Source organism: Amblyomma maculatum, chromosome 1 (genome assembly GCF_055883805.1).
Source record: "Amblyomma maculatum isolate TAMU_Amacu chromosome 1, ASM5588380v1, whole genome shotgun sequence".
Classification (NCBI taxonomy): domain Eukaryota; kingdom Metazoa; phylum Arthropoda; class Arachnida; order Ixodida; family Ixodidae; genus Amblyomma; species Amblyomma maculatum.
The window spans coordinates 243,965,838-243,986,408 of record NC_139344.1 but is presented as its reverse complement, the minus strand read 5'-3'; the positions used below and the strand labels follow the sequence as shown (position 1 = coordinate 243,986,408).

General features: G+C 46.1%; 1 pseudogene across 1 annotated transcript in view; it reads right to left on the bottom strand.

The window, feature by feature from the left end:
- Nucleotides 1-3,274: 3,274 nt before the first annotated feature.
- LOC146206101 (uncharacterized) overlaps nucleotides 3,275-20,571 on the bottom strand; it is a 31,396-nt pseudogene continuing 14,099 nt past the window's right edge. Inside the window, exons 4-8 of the transcript XR_014708413.1 lie at nucleotides 7,767-7,850; nucleotides 7,447-7,682; nucleotides 7,172-7,343; nucleotides 6,967-7,115; nucleotides 3,275-6,718 (exon numbers count right to left, since the gene is read on the bottom strand). The product of XR_014708413.1 is annotated as an uncharacterized LOC146206101 (transcript). The remainder of the gene's footprint in view (nucleotides 6,719-6,966; nucleotides 7,116-7,171; nucleotides 7,344-7,446; nucleotides 7,683-7,766; nucleotides 7,851-20,571) is intronic.

Genomic DNA, 20,571 nt, shown 5'->3' with positions numbered 1-20,571 from the left:
GAGCACTGGTGAACGCTGTCTATGTTGGGATACATGCAAATTAAATAGCTTGCAAAAAAAAAGATTGCACAGCCATCATTGTAGCTAGTTTGTAAAGCATTGGATGCATAATGTGCAGGTCTCGGACCTCAACGGTGGCATGTTTCTTGTTTTTGTTTTGTTTTTCTAGTTTGCAATGGGAAGTTATTTTTCATTTGACAGTAGATACACTGGTTATTACCGTTATCACCAAAGCAGATTTTTTTAAATTAGTTAATTATATGCTTTCCTCAGTTTCATTCTGTTGGTTTCCATACCTGTGTCGTAGCAGGGCCTTTATATATTTTTCCTTTTCTGCTAAATAGAAGAGCATGAGCCTCTCATAGCCTGTGTTGCTTTGGGACAATAAATCCCATAAGCCAGACCAGCATGAGCCTCGTTTCTGGCAGTCGTAGATCTATTTCATTGAACCTCTTTGTTAATAATAAGCTTGTCAAACATACGTCAGACAAAAACATACAGTATTATGGGTGTGACACCATGAAGGTGTCAATCATTAGAAATGTCGCAAGTGTTGGGCAAGCATGCAGGGCCCATCATTAACGTGTTAAAATTGAGGAAGCTCCGGTTCCACTAAAGCGAAAACGTGAGAACCCACTGACAGAAGGCCATGGAGAAGGGCATCTGAAGGGGGAAAGGGTTACCCTTGAGTGCAGTCTATCCTCACTGAAGGGATTACTGACCAGTGCCTTGGAAATTTTATCAGAACAGGCATGGATAAAAAAAATCATTTGCACAAGGTAGGGAGTGGAAATATGCTGCTTATTGATGTGAACTCCGAACTAGTCCAGTGGTGCTTGAGCACATCATGGTGGTATAGTCCACATTTCTCAGGCTAAAATAGTCATGTTTTTAGCCAAACTTATCGTTCGGGCATCAAGTATGGAAACAAGCATTGCATTTTCAGCTAGTTTGTTCCAAATTGTTGCTAAGGTCATTTGTGTTATTTTAAATATCTGCACATGTTTTGGCTGTTAGTCTTATATTTTCAGCAATGCATTGATCTTTGAATAAAAAAGAATCAAATAGGTTATTTTGGTATAAAATATTCAGCTAATAAAATCATTTGACTTTAGAAACGTGCTCCAAAACGATTTGAATGCTTCAAAACTTCAGTTTTATAGCTTCAAAATTCTCGAGTCTGCTTCCACCTCTCCAAGTTGGTTTGTGGTTCAAGTCATTATTGACAGTTCTGCATGACTGAGTTGATGTCTTCAGTTTGGAGTTTTGGGGAGGGTTGCATCCATTGGGAAGAGTGAAAAATGCTGGCTGAAGAGAAGGAACGCAGCATTATGAAAATTACAATTGCTATTCGGCAACCATCTCATGGATGATGGCACTTGAAAGCGTTTTGACTGGAGGTACTTGCACTGCTTGGGCTAGGACAGTGTAGCACTTCGTCTTACAGGAGCATATGCACCTAATCTTGGTCGCATTTTGCTTGTTAACGACATGCAAGACATTACTCTGTACAGATCATCACCTGATTTTTATCTTCAACCGCTAAATAATTTATAATTGATTTTTTGTCTTATCTCTTTCAGGGTGTCTATACTCCATTAACACACTGAATGTTAGTAGTGCTGCTACTGCACTTAAAGTCAAGTGTTGGTCTCTGCAATACTTTTAGCTGCTTTGAGAAGTAAGATGCTCATGGACAGCCTCCTTAACAACATGAACTGGTGTATTTGTGGTGAGGACCTTATATCAAAGACAGCCAGAGGTTTTATGATGCTGGCATTGTAGCAACTGTTGTGGTGCTGCAGTTCGGTGAGGGATTTGGCCATTTTGTAGTTGTTGCCTGTTTGCTGTGGCCACTCTCAAAGTAAATAGCTATGGTCCTGTTACATAGTTTGAGAACTTCTTGTTACTTGTATGGAAACTACTGTTTGGCACAAAATGACTTGTGGCTGCCATCATGTGCATTATAGAGGGCGAGCGACTACATTTGGGTGGTACAGTTCCTCATTCTTTTTCACAGCCCATAGGAAGGATTTTGCAAGTTTAGAAAATGAAAAGTCCACAGCTGAATTAGTCGCGACTCTGGAATCATGCTGTGTAGTCGACAAACGCTACAATCTGAGAGCAAAGCATGTCGTCTAATGAACAGTGCAAGCAAAACTTCTTGGATGCAGCAGCAAATGAAAATGTGCACACATGGTTTTCAAGATGTCTCAACGTTTTTTTATATGCTTCACAACCTACCAAAGCCCGCTTGCTTGCGTTATACCAAAGCACAATCACCTGTCTGTTCTGATGTCTGCGGTCAGCGTTAACTTCATATCAGTTCTTTACCACCCACGATGTCCATTTCTGCTGTGTATGTGCACTGCAGCGATTCATTGTCGCACGCATGCAGAGAGCACTAGTACTGGCCTTACTTAGGGTAACCTTTTTGCTGTTTTGGCTTTTCTCATTCTTCAGCTATGCTACATGGTGCACTTTTCTTTTGGTCTGGTTCCTTTGACGAGTCATGAATTCAGCATTTGTGCTTCTTTCCTTTTTGAGGGTGTAGTGACCATATGCAAATCCACTATTAGAATATATGAGCTGCTGCATAGTCTGCAGTCCTGTTATCTTTTTATTTAAATTTGGTACGTCACTGAATTTCTCTGAGTGTTTTGTTGTTCTGAGCTTGCATACTTTTTTTCTCCCCATGACAGCCGATCCTGCACGTGACTGATGCTAGTCGAGAGATCACAACAGCTGCCCACCTTTCAAAGCATGGCATTCCCTGGTCCAAGTTGACTGCTCCCTGTGCTACTGGCTCAACAGTGTACTCACAAGTCTGCACTTCACTTACACAAGTTGGCCATAGCTTGTGTGTCAAAATAAAGTATTCCTACCTATGTGCCTTCTCATTCATTAATAACGCACATGATTGGAGTAATAAACACTCCAGTGCCAAAACACCATGTTGACACACACATTTATGTTTAGACTGCCTACCTTCTGCATTACTTCCCTTTCGTAGCCTACCTAGAAAGGTATTTACTGTATGTGTCATAGAACCACATGTATTTATGTTATTCCTTTTGAGACAGGAAATAATCTGCAAATAATCTGCATTTAAGTGTTCTCACTAACGCTTGTTGCATGACAGAGTACAACTTGTCCTTACCTGTGAACAACATTCAGTGTATGTGGAGGTCAAGAGAGAGTGAATTGTCAATGGCGAATGTGTTGCCTACCACATGTGTAGAAATGAGATGTACGGAAGCTGTGAATACCTCTTTTTATTGAGAAAGTTTACAGCAGGCATCTTTTATTTACGCCTGCTCTTTTCATTTTTATTTTGACTTTGTCATCAATTTTCTCAAGTTTGTGCATTACAGACGCTGTCTGGCCGTCTCGTCAGTTTACTAGTGGTCCACAATGAAGAGAAGTCATGATCAAGGGCAGCATTTTTAATGCTGTTCAGTTCTTGCACCAAAATGTCATTCCGTGGTTCAATATTTAACCTGTTTTTTAAGGCAAATTTCTTCATTGCTTTATTGTTCCATACTGTTTGGCACTTTGGGGTGACAGATATCGTTGCGGTTCTTCATCGCACCCAGTGTCATACTGTCTGACCCCTACCAATCACCAGCTGCCAAGACTAGTTGCTCGGGAAGCCACACAAGTGCAAATGGTGCTAAACTGAGCAGACGAATAAAAATTTCACGCTGTCAAAGGTTAGCAAATCAGTGGTACACGCTAGAAAAAGAGAATCACAGCAGGGAGCAGTTATCATCTGTCAGCGTATAAATAATGTTATGTACACAAGAAGTCCAGTTGCTCGTAGCCATCTCTTTTTATTATAGCTATCAACAGCCCAGTTATGAGAAGTGACACAAGCAATGCCCTTACTTGCAAGCACACATTGTGCGCCCGCTCATGCCAAAATAAGCTTGCATTACTCTCCTCCTAGGCAAATATGGTGTCTTTCTGCTTACCGCCATTTACTCGTTCACTGTATTTTTTTTTTTTACTGCACTTCCTTTGTCTTTTTCAAGTGTTCCTTTTTTTCTTTTTTTTTTATTCTCTCCTGCACTTTCAGATTTCCTCAGTGCTCACATTGCCTTCGGTAATGCTACTATTATAATGTAAAACTGGTTGACCTTCAAGCTCGCCTACTTTGCTGCAGATATACTCGCTTAGTAAATTACTTGGTAGTAGCAGGCCAGGGTGACATGTGCCTGCCGACCTCTTTGCCTTCCTTTCCATTAAATTACTTTCTCTTTCTCTCTTTACTTAGTGGTGTTTCCACTCTTCTTGTCAGCATGTGTATTGGTTCTTATAACAAGCATCGCCAGTGACCTGTCTGAACTCCAACTTGCTCCGCTACGCAAGCTGGTCTGGCTGCAGCGGCTGGATCTATCCATGATGGCCCTGCAGTCCCTTTGCTTCTTGCTTTGTTATTGCTGCCTGCATATCTGTTGCTGCTGGGTGCAGCGCAGGTTCAGCGAAATAGACTCCTGTCACAACGAAAGGGGATGACTTGTTGATGCAGTGGACATGTAGTGGAGATGTTACCTGTTGAAACGGCTTGGCATTCTACAGATGAATACCCTCGGATCACCTTTTTAACTGGCTGCCACGCATGAGGATTCTAGTACATTTTGCACACCTGTGTTAAGGTGTCTTGAAAGCAAGTGTGATAAACCTGCTCGTGTGTCTACAGGATGATTAGTCTGGAAAAATGGGAGTTCTTCGGCAAAAGGATGAGATTCCATGCTCCATACACGTCATCTGATTCGCAGATACCTAGGACTCATAGCAGTCCATCGTTGTCAAAATACAACCAAAGCTGCCATACTCAACTTCCTAGGGAAAATGGGGCTTTCTTTTTCACGCAATTTTTTTTATGTATACCTCAAATGCCCCTGTGTAGGGGTTTTATGGCTTCAAGGCACAGCTGTTCGTTATGAACAATGTGACGTTCTGCTTTTTAAATTTCTTCTGCCGAAAATGGTCTAGTAGCCTTTACCTTGTTTTTCAAGTTGTTAATGTAGCGGAAAACATACGCATTTGCTCTTAAAAGCCTAGTAAGGGAGCTGAATATCTCAGTCATCTTTGTACGTCACCTTTCGCTTCGGTCCCACGGCAAAACTGTTTTTTTGCTAAAAACTTCAATAAAAAAAAAACGTGTTAATAGGAAGTTTTGGCCGAGAGGTCATATTCACGACGTGTGAACTGCTCGGCAGCTTCTGTGCAGAAGCTGAACATTATCTAATAAATTAATCTAGGGGCAGTCAGAATTATGTAACTCCATGTTACCTTGCATTCCTGCACCTAGAAACCTAGCAATGCTGAAGTTGTAAAGTGGCTGCTTCTACATTCCATTCATGAGCATCAGATCTTCTCCAAAGGTGCCAGCAGTATCTCATCCCAATCAAAGTCGGCTTTCTAGAAGTCTTGTAAAAGGTCTTCGCTCATACCAAGAGTAGCGAAAGAAACCCTAATGGGTCATTGTGATGATGTGGATTGTGGCAGCTCATGTGGGCAAGATTAGGTAGTGAGTCAACGGAGCAGAAATGGCTCTCCAAAATAGCAGTAAAGACTTGAAGTCGCTTCGAAAGGAACTCGAGTCACCCACGAAGTCTTGTTGGTGCGCCATCTGGGTAGATCTTTGGGTCCGGAGCCTGAGACGGATTCTCACAGTAGTTTTTACTACCTTGTCATATGTAGCAGCATCTGAGGAGTTGCCTTTGATTAATTTGTCTAGAGTCTCCTCGAAAAAGTTCTCTTCCATGTTCTTTATCTGCTGATACAATGCTTCAGTTCTGTCTAGCAGAACATTGATCTTGAGATCGGTGAATTCTGGTTCCCGTCTCGGCTCTTCCTCCACTTCGGCAAGGATACCATCAAGATGGGTGCGGAGATTTTGTTGTGGTTCCAGGCAGCATTTCATGCTCACAGCAAGAGACCTCTCCACCAACGTTGCAAGCTTCACCTGTATTCTTTACTAGTACCAGGCCTTGTGTCACTGTGGGTGGCATTGTCCTGCGAGATTCCTGGGTTTCAGCACCATGTGATGAACCTCATGATGCACCTGTTGCTGCGTGGATTGTCTAAATGGAGTAGAGCCGAGGCGGCCGCGAAAGGAAGCAATGAAGCTTAGACTGTATACCACTTGAACTTGCAATGGTCCTTGTAACTTGCAATCTTCCTCTGTCGATGAAGAAGTTCCAACATAGTACAGGTAGTGTCCAAGCACAGAGAATTGTGAATAGTGCTAATATATTAAATGATGAATGATCAATAACTTTTCTTTTGCCCCGCCATAGTGACTCAGTGGTTAGGGCACTCGACTGGCGAATCCAAGGATGTGGTACCAAATCTTGGCCGCAGCTGCCGTTTATCAATGGAGGCTAAAAGCAAGGCGCCCATGTACTGTGCGATGTCTGTCAGTGCACGTTACAGAAACCCAGGTGGTTGAAATTTCTGTGTAGCCCTCCACTGCGATGTGTGATTCATGAACCTGTCGATGTTGATGGTAGTGCAGGCAGCAATAGTGGAGGTGGTGGTGGTTTTGAAAACCTTGAATGCCTGACAGTGATGAGGTCCTGCTTTTCAGGCCTGTTGTAGTGGCTCGTCATGTGGTGCGGAGTTGGCGGCAGATTCCTTAGGAAGCTTTCCTTGTAGGAAGAGCCCTCGCAACTTTCCAGAACACTGGCCAAGAGGCTGTCAACATAGCCTGTGGGAAAAAAAAGCACCAAGTTAGGTATGGTTTGACTGTACAACAGCAGAATTAGACGAAATATTTGTACAAGTTTGCACGATCCACGTCAAGATGATAATAATTTGGTATATCTATTGTCTTTGAATGATAGACTAGTAAGACTTTTAATAATACTGAAAGGCTGGTGACCTTGTGACAAGGCTGTAATTATTAAAAAATGCTTCTAAATACAGGTGTTTGTTAGATGTACATTAATTGCTTACTGTATGTTGGCTCCTCTTTAATTGGACAGACAGTGAAGTGTCCCTTCCTCGCTTTGGACGTTCGAATCTTCCATCGCTGCTCTCCGTCTGCTGTCTCCGCTTGCATTCGCAGGGCATTTTCATTGAAGTGCATCACAGCCAGCCTTGTCCTATGTCAAGGGAAATTGCTGATTTGCTTGCATGCCACATGTCAAAACATACATACCTTGCTTGCATCCCTTCCTCTGAGAAGGCATTTGCTTTGGGAGCAAACTGGATTAGCAGGCTGTGGAAGGACTCCAATGAAAAGGTCAGCACGTCGGGAGACAGTTGACAGATGTCACGCAGGAACAGACGATTGGTAACAATTTTCTTCGCATGTTGGAAGGCCTTGGAATCTGAAAGATATCGCATTTGGTCAAGTCCAGGATTCTATTACTGTGGACTAAAATTCAAAATGGAGTAATTATAGTACTAACAGCATTCTACAACAGTACTTACTTTGTTTCAACCACTGGCGTTTTCCAAGAGGGGCATGCACGCATTTTTCATAGGGCCCCTCGTGGCCATCGTGCTTGTCGCAAACATGGTTAAGCAAGCTGTTCCACATGCTGACCACGAGGTCTCCATTCCCTCGGCCCATAGCGGCCACCCAGTAAAGATGATAAATTATGCTTTCGACCCATTCCTCTATATGGGGTGCTTGCGGCTACACAACTGCAGTTTTTTCTTGAGGCCTAGAACAAAACAAGAAATTGTTATTCTTGCAAAGCATAACCTTGAGTCTCTTGTAGCGACAACACAGTGCCATATTTACTTACCTTTGGCAACGTGCCATACATCAAACCAGTGTTTAATACCTGGCTTTTCTGCTCGGCAGAAACGCCTGACACCAGGATGCCTGTCTGAAAATAGACAGCGAGGACAAGCAAGACACTGTAATTACTGAGAAAAAATATTAATTTACAGGAGCAGTGGAACATCATGACTTATAACTCATTGCACTGGCATTCTGAAAGCTCTTGGACAAATAGCCCGCCAACCCAAAGGTCAAATGAATGCTACTATGAACACCGTGCAGGAGTAGCTCGCTCCGCAGTGCGAGCGCCCCTCACGGCGGAAAGGAGTTTTTTGTAGTGGCTGGTGTGCCCGGCCACACCGTGGAAACACAGCGGATCTGCTGCGCGTGGGTCGCATTCGCCGTTCATTCTTTCTATGGACACAAATGAATTTCTAAGTTGCAGTCGCTGGGTTGCTGGGTTGTACCACTTTCACTGGCCTGATTATACAGTCGAAACCCGCGATAGCGAAATCTCGAAAATACGAAATTCTCGCCGCAACGAAATATTTCTGAGATCCCGGCAAATGCCCATAGGGGCCAATGTATTTCGTATCTCTCGGTAACGAAACATTTTTGTACCGCAATCCCACGATAACGAAATTTGCTGCAGCGTCGGTCCGCATACTGTCTCCCATATTATGAATAACAGCGTCAAAAAAGCACTCAAATTGAGCAAACTGCAATAGCGCGCTTGCGTGGCTACAGCGAGAGCATTGGCGCCTGGCAACCTTGCAGCCGGAACAACTTTAAAAACTTTAGCCACCTTGAGCCGGTGCTAGCCACCATACCGGCGCAGCGCGTGTCCTCTGTGATCGGTTCCGCGTGGTTGTTTATCTCGGAGGCTATGTTCAGGGAAGGCAGCCTCGCAGCGACACCATCAGGGGGCGACACTAGATCATCAGCGCTGCACTTTTAGGCCTGCGAGCGGTGCACATGTGTTCGTTGTGTGTGGTGGCGGTGTGTATGAGCAGCAGTCCGCACGTTTGCGTTTGAGATGTCTCCGCCAGCCAAAAAACGAAGATTTTTGTCTCTGCAAGAGAAGGCTGCCATCATTGCTCAAGCAGAAAAAGGCAGGAAAAAAATGGATATCGCCGACGAGTACGGGATTGCGTGCAGCTCACTGTCGACAATTTTGAAAAGCAAGGCAGCCATTCTCGGTGCGCTTGAGAATGGTGCTCGAGCACAGCATAAAACAGTGACGGCTGCGGTGCTCCCGGACGTTGACAAGGCGGTTTTTGCCTGGTTCTGTGAACAGCGCGCAAACAAAGTGCCTCTGTCTGGCAAACTGCTGCAACAGAAGGCTCTGGACTTTGCCTGCATGCTCGGGCATGACCAATTCAGAGCAAGCGCTGGCTGGCTGGGCCGCTTTAAAGCCCGTTACGATATTGTGGCCAAGGTGATTTCGGGCGAAGCAGCAGGAGTGGACCCGGTGGCAACATCGTCGTCGGTGGCAAACTAAGCTGACTGACTTTTGGCAATGAATTTTCTTTTTGCGGGCTGTTTTCTATCTTTTCTGTCTCATTTTCGCGGCAACGAAATTCTCGCGAAAGCGAATTTTTTTGCTGTCCCCGGCGATTTCGTTATTGCGGGTTTCGACTGTATATATTTCACGTCCCCAAATAAGCTTTACGAATCGCTTCTGTCCAATGAGCAGTGAGCTGGCATCATGCCTGGATTTGCCGCGCCTACATTTTGCATGAAGCGTTTTTCCCAAAAGAGGACACACTACCTTCACCTGCGTTAGCAGTCTTTCTCAACTCGTCAAAAAAAAAGAAAGAAATTGGGCAACTCCTAGGCATCTGCACTATCTGCATAGTGCCATTTGGCATGCCCAACAAATGGAATGCACATCTACTGGGACCGCAGTGCACGCCCAGTGGGCCGCGCATGTGGATACAGTGATCATTGCATAATTTTCACTTAAGGTGGTCTATATTTGCCTGTCTACGATACCTTGCGTGAGCTCCAATCTTATACGGGGTCCTTCGTCAGGTGTCTATCCTCTCCCCCAGCTTTCATTGCTTTTGTTATGCAAAGCAAAGAAAAATGTGTTCTTTTATTCACCCCCCCCCCCCCTCCTTCGTTTTTTGCTCGGCCTTTCCCAACTGCACGCGTTTCTCCTCCTGTGGTCTTCCGTTTCTCGTGTTTCCAACCTAGAAATAAATGCCCAGCAGGCAGCCAGGGCTCGTCCCTGTCCCTTTGTCATGTGGCTCCTGATTGTTCATGCTTCGCTACATCCCTCCAGCTGGTCAAAACTGCCATCATTTCACTGCACAGACTCTGATTACATTCCCCACGGCCGCCACTACAAAAATCCTCTGGCACCCACTCGTGGCGCTGACTGTTTGCCCCTGGGGGAGTGTAGTCTGGGAAGTGATCATAAACGTATTAGTCTGCAGATGGGGCCCTTGATGAAAAGAGAAAGGGAACTTAGACAAAAAGTAAATGCAAAATTAAACGACGATCAAATAGCGCAGATAGCAGCAGACATAGAAGAAGCAATAGAGAAAAGCCCCATGGAAGACTGGGATTATGAACAGGTAGAACTACTCATAAGGAGGAAAATTAAGGAGGTTAAAGTAGCAAACCGCTGTAATGGTAAGAGGAAGCGACGGAGCTGGTGGGATAAGGAAATCAGGGAAGCAATTGAACAACGACGGGCTGCTTCAAGAGAACACCGAATGGCAAAGAAAGCACAGGTATCTCAGGAGGAAATCGACCAAAAATGGGAATCATATCGACAAAAGAAACTTCAGGTGCAGGCCCTCGTCCAAAGTAAAATAAGGCAGTCCACCGATCGCTGGATGGCTGACATACATGATGCCTCTAGAGGCGGAGCAAGAAAATTCTGGAACCATATAAGCTGGCTAGGGCAGAAGGATCAAAGAAAGCAGGATCGGATTCAAGATAACGAGGGAAATTGTTTAAGGGGGGACACGGGTCTTTCGGACCAAAAAATTGCGAAAAAATCACTTTTTAGAAAATGTGATTTGCGAAATCAGTAGCTCTTTATCTACCTATCTGCTAAGTTTTTCATCTCTAGGGTCGGTATTTTAGTCACAATGCCAATTTATATAATCGATGTCGCCCAAATTTGGGCCGAAAACGACTCCCGAAACAACCATTTTCCACGAGGCGTAGCTCCCATTTTGTGCGCGGCACCGTAGCCATCTTGGTCTCATTCGAAAGAGCCGCCTTTCGTCTTCAAATTGCCGCCTCTGCTGTTTATATTCGGCCATTGGTCGCATAAAAAATAGCAAAAAAGAAAACGTGGCATTTGCAATCCCATTGGCTTTCGGGGTGCACGTGACGATAAGGCGTCCCCGCATTGGTGGAGCTGGCTGACGGCGTCTGCTCGGCGCGCCCGAGCCGCGGGGAGACGGTGGAGACGTGACGCCGGCCGCGCTTGGTTCCGAACCGCGAGGTGCGTTCATGGCAAGAATTTGTGAAAAAAGTGAAAAAAATAGTTGAATAATCATCTCAAGTGATGCCCTGCCCCGGCTGTGCGCGCTCAGGCCGACGAAAATTATGCGCCGAACAATCGTGTGTACAAGCCTGAAGTAGGCCTAGCGTGTTCCCCAGCACGGGGGACTGCTACTGCCAGCGGTCGCACCCGCCGCGACAGTGATAACGCAGGCCGCAGATGAGCAGAAAGATAAGCTCAAAACAGGAAAAGCTTGAACTCGCGCCAACTCCAGCAACGAAGCGGTAGACGGATTGTGTTCGTAACGATGACGGCAGCGCGGCGGACAGTCCACTTGGCGATGCGGAGTTCACGATCGTCAGATCTAAACAGTTTGCCGAGATTGGCGAAGCGTAAAACATACGGCGGCGATACTGGCATTTAAAAAAGTGAACGGGGATAAGGAATCGCCGTCAAACTTATTCTCCAATGCGTAAACTGCGGGACACGTCGTCTTCGTAGAGCTCGCCGCGCGTTTGCGCCGATCGGACCTCGTTCATAGTCCTTAGGGAATTCACTTGCTTCCAGTGCAATGCAGAGCACTGGGAAGCAGCAAACAGCTCCAAATTACATTTCTTTTCCGCAATAAACGTTCCTCATCGCGGTCTTGATGAGAGGACGTAGCAAAACGACGTACGTTAAAAAAAAAAAAAAATGAAAAAGTGACAACTGAATGTGCTGCAACTGCAAATCTAAATGAAAGAGGCGACACCTGAACGTTGGAAAGCAAAGAGACTACATTCCTGGAGGTTTATAGCCATTTAAATTGTAAACGTGTGCATTGCACCAGTGAATGTCTGAGAGCAGAGAGGAAGCGTGCTTCCTCTGCAGCTTTTCAGACTGCAGCAAAACGAAAACAGAAGGGCAAACCCAATGCAGATTACTGTCCAGGAGCCTTCTAGGCCACAGTGGCCTGCATTTTTACAGTTTTTGTTTGATTAAATTAGTGTTTGACATTGCAATTCGTTTTTTCTATTTTTCTCAAAATGAAAATTTTGCCTACCCTTCTATTTTGCGGGTGGCATTGTGGCTCTCCTACTCGTTAGATTGTAATGATTTTTTTTTACTGGCTCGTGAGTGTTAAAGGAACACAATAAAGCTATTATACAAGGTCTCAACTGCATGAAAAAGTTTTAAACATAAGATGTAGAAAGGGGGTGGTTGCACCTGTGAAGCTGAAACTTAAAACTTCCATAACTTTGGCTTGTAGTAAGGCAGGAGCACAAAACTTGTTTTATTGTGTTCCTTAGACATTCAGGAAGAACAGATCCATGTGCATTTTAGCAAAATCCCTTCAGTAGATATTTTTACAAGCTTCCCGCCTGGAACAAGCAAGTCTGGAACAGCAAAGTTGCTGTAACTACTCAGCAAATTTATGTAGAAGAAAACTAACAACATATTTGAAACCAGCACAAGAATTTACATAAACCCTACAAATTTCATACTGACAGGACAAATATTAAGAAAATTTTGCTCAAGACCCATGTCCCTCCTTAAAGGGAGACAACGCAGTGAACTACATTACATCAGTTATAGCTGAGTCATTTAAGGGCGACGATAGGGTAATCTCCGCAAATCAGGAAGCAACACAAGGTAGCAGAATACAAAGCAGCTTAGAACTGACCAATCTAAATTGGAAAAAGGCAGAAAAAAATATTCCTAAAAAAACATCTACAGGAAAAGATGGAATTCCGATCAAGCTGATTAATGAACTCGGTCCAAAAAGTAAGGAAACGTTGTTAAAAGCTCTGGAAATACAGTTGAATCCCGCCACAACGAATACCGCCACAACGAAATTTCCGCGACAACGAATAATTTTTTATTCCCCGCGAGTATCCTATAAGAATTAATGGCCTAAATTTCTCTGCACAACGAACCATTTTTGCAGAGCGTTTCCGCTTCAACGAAATTTTCGCGTTCAAAATCGAAACCGAAACTAGTTTTATTGGCGAGAAGTCCAAGTCAAATCCAAAGCCACATTAAGCATGAAATCACGTGATTGCAGTTCCGCCATTTTGGCTTTGTGTCGTGGTCGCGTTGTTCACTCGCTGCCTTTCTCTTCGACAACGACGAGTTTTCATCCGCAGGACACGATGGCAACGCAAGTGAAAAAACGCAAAACTCTTTCCCTTGAGCAAAAAGCTCAAATAATCGCCCAAGCAGAAAGCGGAAGGAAGAAAGCGGCAATTGCTGAAGACTTCGGAATTCCTGCAAGTTCGCTGTCAACGATTCTAGGCAATAAGGACAGCGTGAGAATGGCACTTGCTTCAGGCACATCCTCGAAGCACAAAAAGGTGACGCGGCCCCTCCATGAAGAGTTGGACAAAGCAGTGCATGCGTGGTTTGTGGAAGCACGAGCCAGCAACGTCCCCCTGTCCGGAAGCATCGTCCAGCAGAAAGCCTTGAACTATGCATGCCTACTTGGCATTGATGATTTTAAAGCCAGCATTGGCTGGCTAAACCGTTTCAAGGCCCGCCATAACATCGTTGGAAAAGTGTTGTGCGGCGAGTCAATGTCAGCAGACGTGGACGGAGCAGCTGCTTGGAAGGCGAGTAACATGGCCGGAATTTTAAGCAACTTCGCGCCTGCAGACATTTACAACGCCGACGAGACCGGGCTATTCTACGAGATGTTGCCGGCTAGGACGCTTGACTTCAAGGGGCAGCGCTGTCACGGCGGCAAACACAGCAAAAAACGCATCACAGTGCTGCTTTGCACAAACATGGATGGCTCGGACAAGCGTTCGCCGTTAGTCATAGGCAAAAGTGCCAAGCCGCGCTGTTTTAAGGGAACTCGTAGCCTACCTGTGCAGTACAAGGCGAACAACAAGTCATGGATGACCCGCGCTATTTTCACCGAGTGGATGATGGCATTCGACCGCGACATGAAAGGGAAGCTGCACCGGTTTTAGAATTTGATGCGCTTCAGAGGGTCGAATCTGCAGGGTTTGTATGTTAAGTATACGAAATATTTTGGCTTTAGCTTTTGAAATAGTGACGTAATCATCGATTAAAGTTGCTACCCCGTTCAGGCTTCTCCGCAGTGCACAGCGCTGGAGGGGGGGATGACAGTAGCAGACGACAGGAGTACGACAGGCGGTAGTGACGTCAAGGACGGCGTCTACCACTCTTCCGCTTCTATTGCCCGAGCAGGCCGTGCATCACCTGTCGCTTGCAGGCTACGCAGTGCAACCTTTTTCTTGTCTCGCGCTTGTTTTCTTCTTGCGAGCGTTACCGCAAGCTTTTTCAGTGCATCTTGCACCGTTCTTCACGAAAAGAACGACCATGCCGTGGTTCTGCGAGCCTATGGCTGCACGAACACTGGCGGCCGAGAGGATGTCGCGTTTCATAAATTCCCAAAGGAGCGCAAGCTATCGGCGCTTTGGGTTGCCGCGGTCAAGAGGAAGGATTTCAAGCCAACAAAATCGTCAGTGATCTGCTCAGATCATTTTCGCGACAGTGACTATCACCAAAGCTTGTCGTTGATGCGATCTTTTGGGATACCGATCAAATCAGCGCGATTGAAAACCGGTGCTGTGCCTTCTGCCTTCGCACACAAGAGCACCTCTCCGCCGCCAAGAGCTGCTTTCGCAAAAAGAAAACTCGAGGTAAGAGGTCCAATACATCATATTGCTCTTCTGTTCTGTTTACGTTTTTGTTCTGTGGGGCAGATGGGTGGCCGGGCAGACGAAGGCACAGGTGAAAGTAAAACTATTCAGCATTGGCGCCCGCTGACGCGGCTGGAAAACTGTGAGAGAGTAGGACTTTTTTTTTTTTTTTTTTTTCATGATTAGGCTATCGGTGCGATGCGGAAAGAGTCATCACACTGCTGAATCGACGAATGGAAAGGCAGCCCTTATTTGCTCATGAAAAGTTTTGTTCAGGAAAACGAGCAGTTTTGGACCTCTAGTATACGTTTTGCACTTGGCGATCCGATTCTGCTTGCACATGCCAAGTATGAACTTTTTAAAATGGAAGTCAGAAGCCTATGTCATAAAGGAGAACGCACATTCTAAACTCGCCTCTGCTTTGTTAAATTAGGTTTCTTATGTCATGTTTATATCTTATGGCCATTTTCTTATTTTCAGGTTCTTGGAGAGCTCCTGGAAAATTCAACTATCCCAATTAAGAAAGGAAATCGGGGCAGCATGATGTCTGTGGTCGAAGTCGCGATGTTAAGCGCAGCTAAATGAAGTGTGCTAAACTCGCGACACGGCAGCGCGTGACTGCCGATAGCTGTCCTAGCGTTTCGGTATTTTTACCGGTGTTCTAAATGGGATTACGCGCGCGCAGCAAGGTAGCGGCCTGGCTTCTCGTCGATACCGCGCTCCCGCGTTAATTTGCTAAATCCCGCCAGATTAAAATGTATACGTACTCGAGGTTGCGAGAGCTGAGAGCATGACTTTTGCTGCTCTTGCTGGCATATAAATGACTAAATTCACGCAACAAAACTGGGGCGACGGCTCGTCTGGATGAGTTCATTTGTTTACAATCGTCACATCAAGCGCATTGACACGTGACACTGCTTCGTTCGAGTCTGGCAAGAGATTAGGGCACGAGTAACGCAGGTATGTTCAATTGAGAGCGGATCACAGGCGCATACAGCAGTGCAGCGCAGCGGTACGTACCAGTGTGGATTTCCCATGCGGGAAAAGGTTAGCGCTGTCTCCTCTCTCGTCATGTCGCCGCTGCCGCCAGTGTCACCTTGTTCCGAACCCGCCGCTGGTTCGAACAAGTACGGCTCAATATCATATTCCCCTGAGCAGCGTGATCGTTGCATGTTCAGCAGCATACATCCACAGAAAAGCACGTGCGTACATGTACAATCGCTTGGACCGCCGCTACCACTGAATGGCACGCCGTCACTGACGTCACGGCGCGCTTGACCAATCACAGGCAAGAGCGCCACTTTCAAAACGCCCCACGGCGTTGGTGCACGTTTTTCTGATTAAAAAGTAGTTTGCGGTCACTTATGACTAAATTTAACGTCGTATTCGTGTTCAGGGGGTCGTAAACTGTATATCTGTATTCCGAACTCTTTCTTTTTAAAAAGTGATGCAGCTGCGACATGAAGCGGCAGGGCCGTAAAGTTTGCTTGCTTTTGGACAATTGTTCAGCGCATCACTCCGACGAAGTCAAGCTCACTAACACGGAGCTGAGGTTTTTCCCTCCCAATTGCACGTCTGTCTTACAGCGTCTCGATTAGGGCGTGATTCTTAGCCTGAAGCGCGCTGTTACGACCGTGCATCCGCATTTGCGCGCTCTATTGTTCGCCTGTGGGCATGGAAAAGTATTGTGAATATGTGGTGATGGTCCAATGGCTCTAAGTGAGCCTGTTTCCAGGAATCCTGTTTTGTAAGCCTGTTTTGCTTTGTGGACAACCTGCAAATGCCAAATTGACCCTGTCAAGAGAATGTCTGGAAAAACACAAAGAAACGTCCCCCTGCGGGAAATGCAGGAAGTGCTTTCTTTCTTTTGTTCACCCTTCCAGTCGATAAGCCCTATCGTCCAGTGAGGAATGCCTACTTTCCAAAGGAGACGACAGAGTGACATGTCCGCTGACGTGCAGGACAAGAAAGGAGCATGACGCATACAGCCATTAAGTGATTTCCCAGGAATGCAGGAAAGATTTGCAATTGTCGAAAACGGACAATGCTGGGAGCGGATGCGGCGCCACGTGCACTCGGGTTTCTGAGAAGTAAAACCACTTGTCAGAACCAGCCTGTGGTTTCTTTGCTGAAGAATAGAAATGTACCTCCTCTCCTCGCCGTTCCCAAGCTTTTCCCGCCAACAAGTGATCACGCCCAACGAATGAATGCCGGACCAGTCAGTGCTTCAGACCATCAGTGCAGTGATGTGTTCGATTGGATGCCGATACCTGAGGGGCGTGCCCTGGATTTGGTTGGTCAGCATCTTCAGAGAGGGGCTGGACATAGGGGGTTTTAAGGACGCTGCAGAGCACGAAATGTCGCTCTGGGCCCTGGGTAAACGGCTCATCCAGTCGCTTCTCGCTATGAACTCTTAACGCTTGCCATTTTGATGATGTACCCTTCTTTTTCGTGTAAATATTCTTGTAAATAAGTTTCTCAAAGTGCCATTAAACCTGCTTGTACATATTTCACCAACTTCGAAGATTCAATCCTACTTCAACCCCGAGTCTCTGCACGCTACCAAGTGAAGGCCGGGTCGACGTAGCCCCAGCGTCACGACAACTGGTGACCAGCGGTGGGATCTGAATCTACAAGCCAAAACATTTGATGACTGGAGGTGGGATCTGGATCTACAAGCTACAACATCTGGTGATTCGAGGTGGATCAGAATCTACAAGCCACATCTTGTGATCAGAGGTGGCATCTCAAGCAGCAAGCAGGCGCAACAATCGGCCAACAAGAGAGCAGCTCGGAACATCGATCGCATGTGTGGGTGAGTGCTTGGCTTTTCTTCTGATGTGGACCAGGTTCTAGAACAGGGTTAGATTTTAGAACTGGTAAAAAGTGTTGAAACGCCTTTAGGTTTGGTAGTTTGCACTGTTGTTTTGGAAGTAGCCGACACTCGGAGCGATCATGGACCTACAAAAGCTGCAGAAACCGGAACTGTTGCAATTGTGTGAGGAATTGGGAATTGATACAAGAGGTTTGGCACGAAAACCTTTGATTATAAAGGCAATCACAGATTTGGGAGCCGATGATGAGGAGCTCAGTGAAGCATGTAACCTCATCGGTCAAAAAAAGGAACAGCTCAGACAGCAGAAAGAGCGGGAAAAAGAGGAAAAGAAGCGTGAAATTGAAAGAGAAGCAAAAAAGCTGGACCAAGAAATTGAGCTCCGGAAATTAGACTTAGAGTTGAGCAAGAGGTCGGGCAATTGTCCCCAGCTAGCGGTACCTCTTCTCAACAAGGAGGCAGATTTCAAGATGTCAAAGTACATGCAGCCATATGTGATAACAGGGGATATCGGTCTGTATCTGGCTAACTTTGAGCGAACTTGCGAAAAACTGTCCTTCCAGCGAGACACTTGGTCTCAGAGATTATTGACGGTTCTGCCCTGCGAGGCAGCGGAGGTTGTCGCGCGGCTAAGCAAGGAGGACGCGGACAACTACGAGAAGGTCAAAGCTTGCCTTCTGAGAAAGTATAGGCTTAGCGCCGAGGCGTTCAGACAACGTTTTCGGAACGCTACTAAGTCCAGGGACGAGAGTTACCCTGAATTCCTGTACAATTTAAGAGTTAATTTGGGCGAGTGGCTAAAGAGCACTGATTCCTACAGTGATAGGGACGCTGTAGTCGAGCGAATTCTTTTGGAGCAGTTTTATAACTGCCTCCCAGAAAAAGAAAGAAATTGGTTACAGGACCGAGGCGAAATTAAGTCGGCAACTGAAGCTGCCGAACTTATTGAGGAGTATGCTTCGCGCCGACAATTCAGCAGCCCAGCAGTGGATAGGCCCCGCAATCCCAAGTTCAGTGTGAAAAACCGTCAGGAAAGGCACTTTGCTAGAGTTGGAAACGAAGAAATGAAGGTTTCTTCAGGCAAATTCCCTAGAAAGGACGGCAGTGAGAAAAGTGGGGAAGTGACCAACGTGCAGAACACAAAGAATAAGCTTGAGGCTAGGAAGCCGCTCACATGCTTTAGGTGTAATGAGCAGGGTCACATTGCCGTCAACTGCCGGAAAGAAAAGATTGCTTTCTCGTATGTCAGGGACTGCGATGAAAATATGCAGCTTTTAGAACCCTACCTGCATGACCTAGTAGTCAACGGGAAGCCTTGCAAGGTACTGCGCGATTCGGCCGCAACGATGGATGTTGTCCATCCGGCGTATGTATCGCCTTCCGACTATACAGGACAGTGTGCATGGATCCGACAGGTAGTTGAGGAACAGAGTGTGTGCTTGCCGATCGCGAACGTGGTCATCGAGGGCCCTTTCGGCGAATTAACAACCGAGGCTGCCGTTTCAGGAAAGCTTCCTAAGTGCTATCCGTATTTGTTCTCCAACAAATCGGACATGCTGCTGCGAAAGAGGGGCATCCTTTTCGGAGACAGAGTTGTGCAAGCCTTAACACGTTCAAAGGCGCGAGAACTAGCTACACTGCTCATTCCAGAAAAATCCACAGTGGAGGAAACGGCAGTTAAAACAGTGGTCGATGTAGAAGATAGCGGGCCAGAAAACTTTGAGAGCGAGGCATCTCAGATAAGTCAACTTGAAAGTGTGTTTGATGAGACGCGGAATGAGGACGTTCTTGAGAATAACCTCTTGCCGCCAGTGTCTAGTAATCTCACGAGACTTTTAAGTGGAACCCGAGAGGACTTAGCTATGGAGCAAGCCAATGATCCCAAGAATAAGCTCGAAGTACAGTGGGAAGGACCTGCTAAAGTCGTTGCAGAGCTTTCTGACACTAACTACGCAGTGAAAATCCCCGATAGGCGTAAAGCAGTGCGCATTTATCATTGCAATCTTATGAAGCCTTATGAGCAGGGGGAAACCATGGTAAATCTAACGTTAAACCTTCCTGAGGAGATTGGGGATAACTTGATTTGTCTCAGCGGAAAAGGAAGCAACGCTCAGGAGCTTCTCAAAAAGACAGAGCAGAGAGGAGAACTAAAGAAATCCCAGCTGTCCGATCTGGGCGAGATAATAACAGAGTTTGAGGCCTGCTTCGTGGACAGGCCAGGCAGGACTGATTTGACTGAGCACGATATTGAGCTGACTTCAGACGTGCCAGTGCGATCAAGGTGCTACCGATTCTCTCCAAGGCAAAGAGAAATTCTGGATAGGGAAGTAACTCGCATGCTGGAATTGGGAGTAATAAAACCCTCGGAAAGCGATTATGCTTCGCCTATGATCTTAGTAGAAGCTCCAGGTAAAGACCCTAGGCCTGTGGTAGACTACCGAAAGCTAAATTCTCTCACCAGGGATCAAGTGTATCCTATTCCGAATATTGAGGAGAGAGTAGAACAGGTCAGTAGAGCGGCATATGTGACTACGCTGGACCTTACTCGAGGATACTGGCAAGTACCGCTCACTGAACGCGCCAGCAGATACGCGGCTTTCGTCACTCCGACGGGCAGCTACCAGCCAACAATGATGAGTTTCGGGCTCAAAAATGCTCCATTTTGTTTTTCCCGACTCATGGATAGGGTTTTAAAGGGGTGTGAAACATTCGCGGTGCCTTATTTAGACGACATTGCGGTTTTTTCCGACTCATGGGCGGACCATATGGTACATCTAAGAGCTGTACTGAGCCTTTTGCGTCAAGCTGGACTAACCGTAAAGGCCGAGAAATGTTGCCTGGCAAGGGCGACCGTGGACTACTTGGGTCACAATGTAGGTCA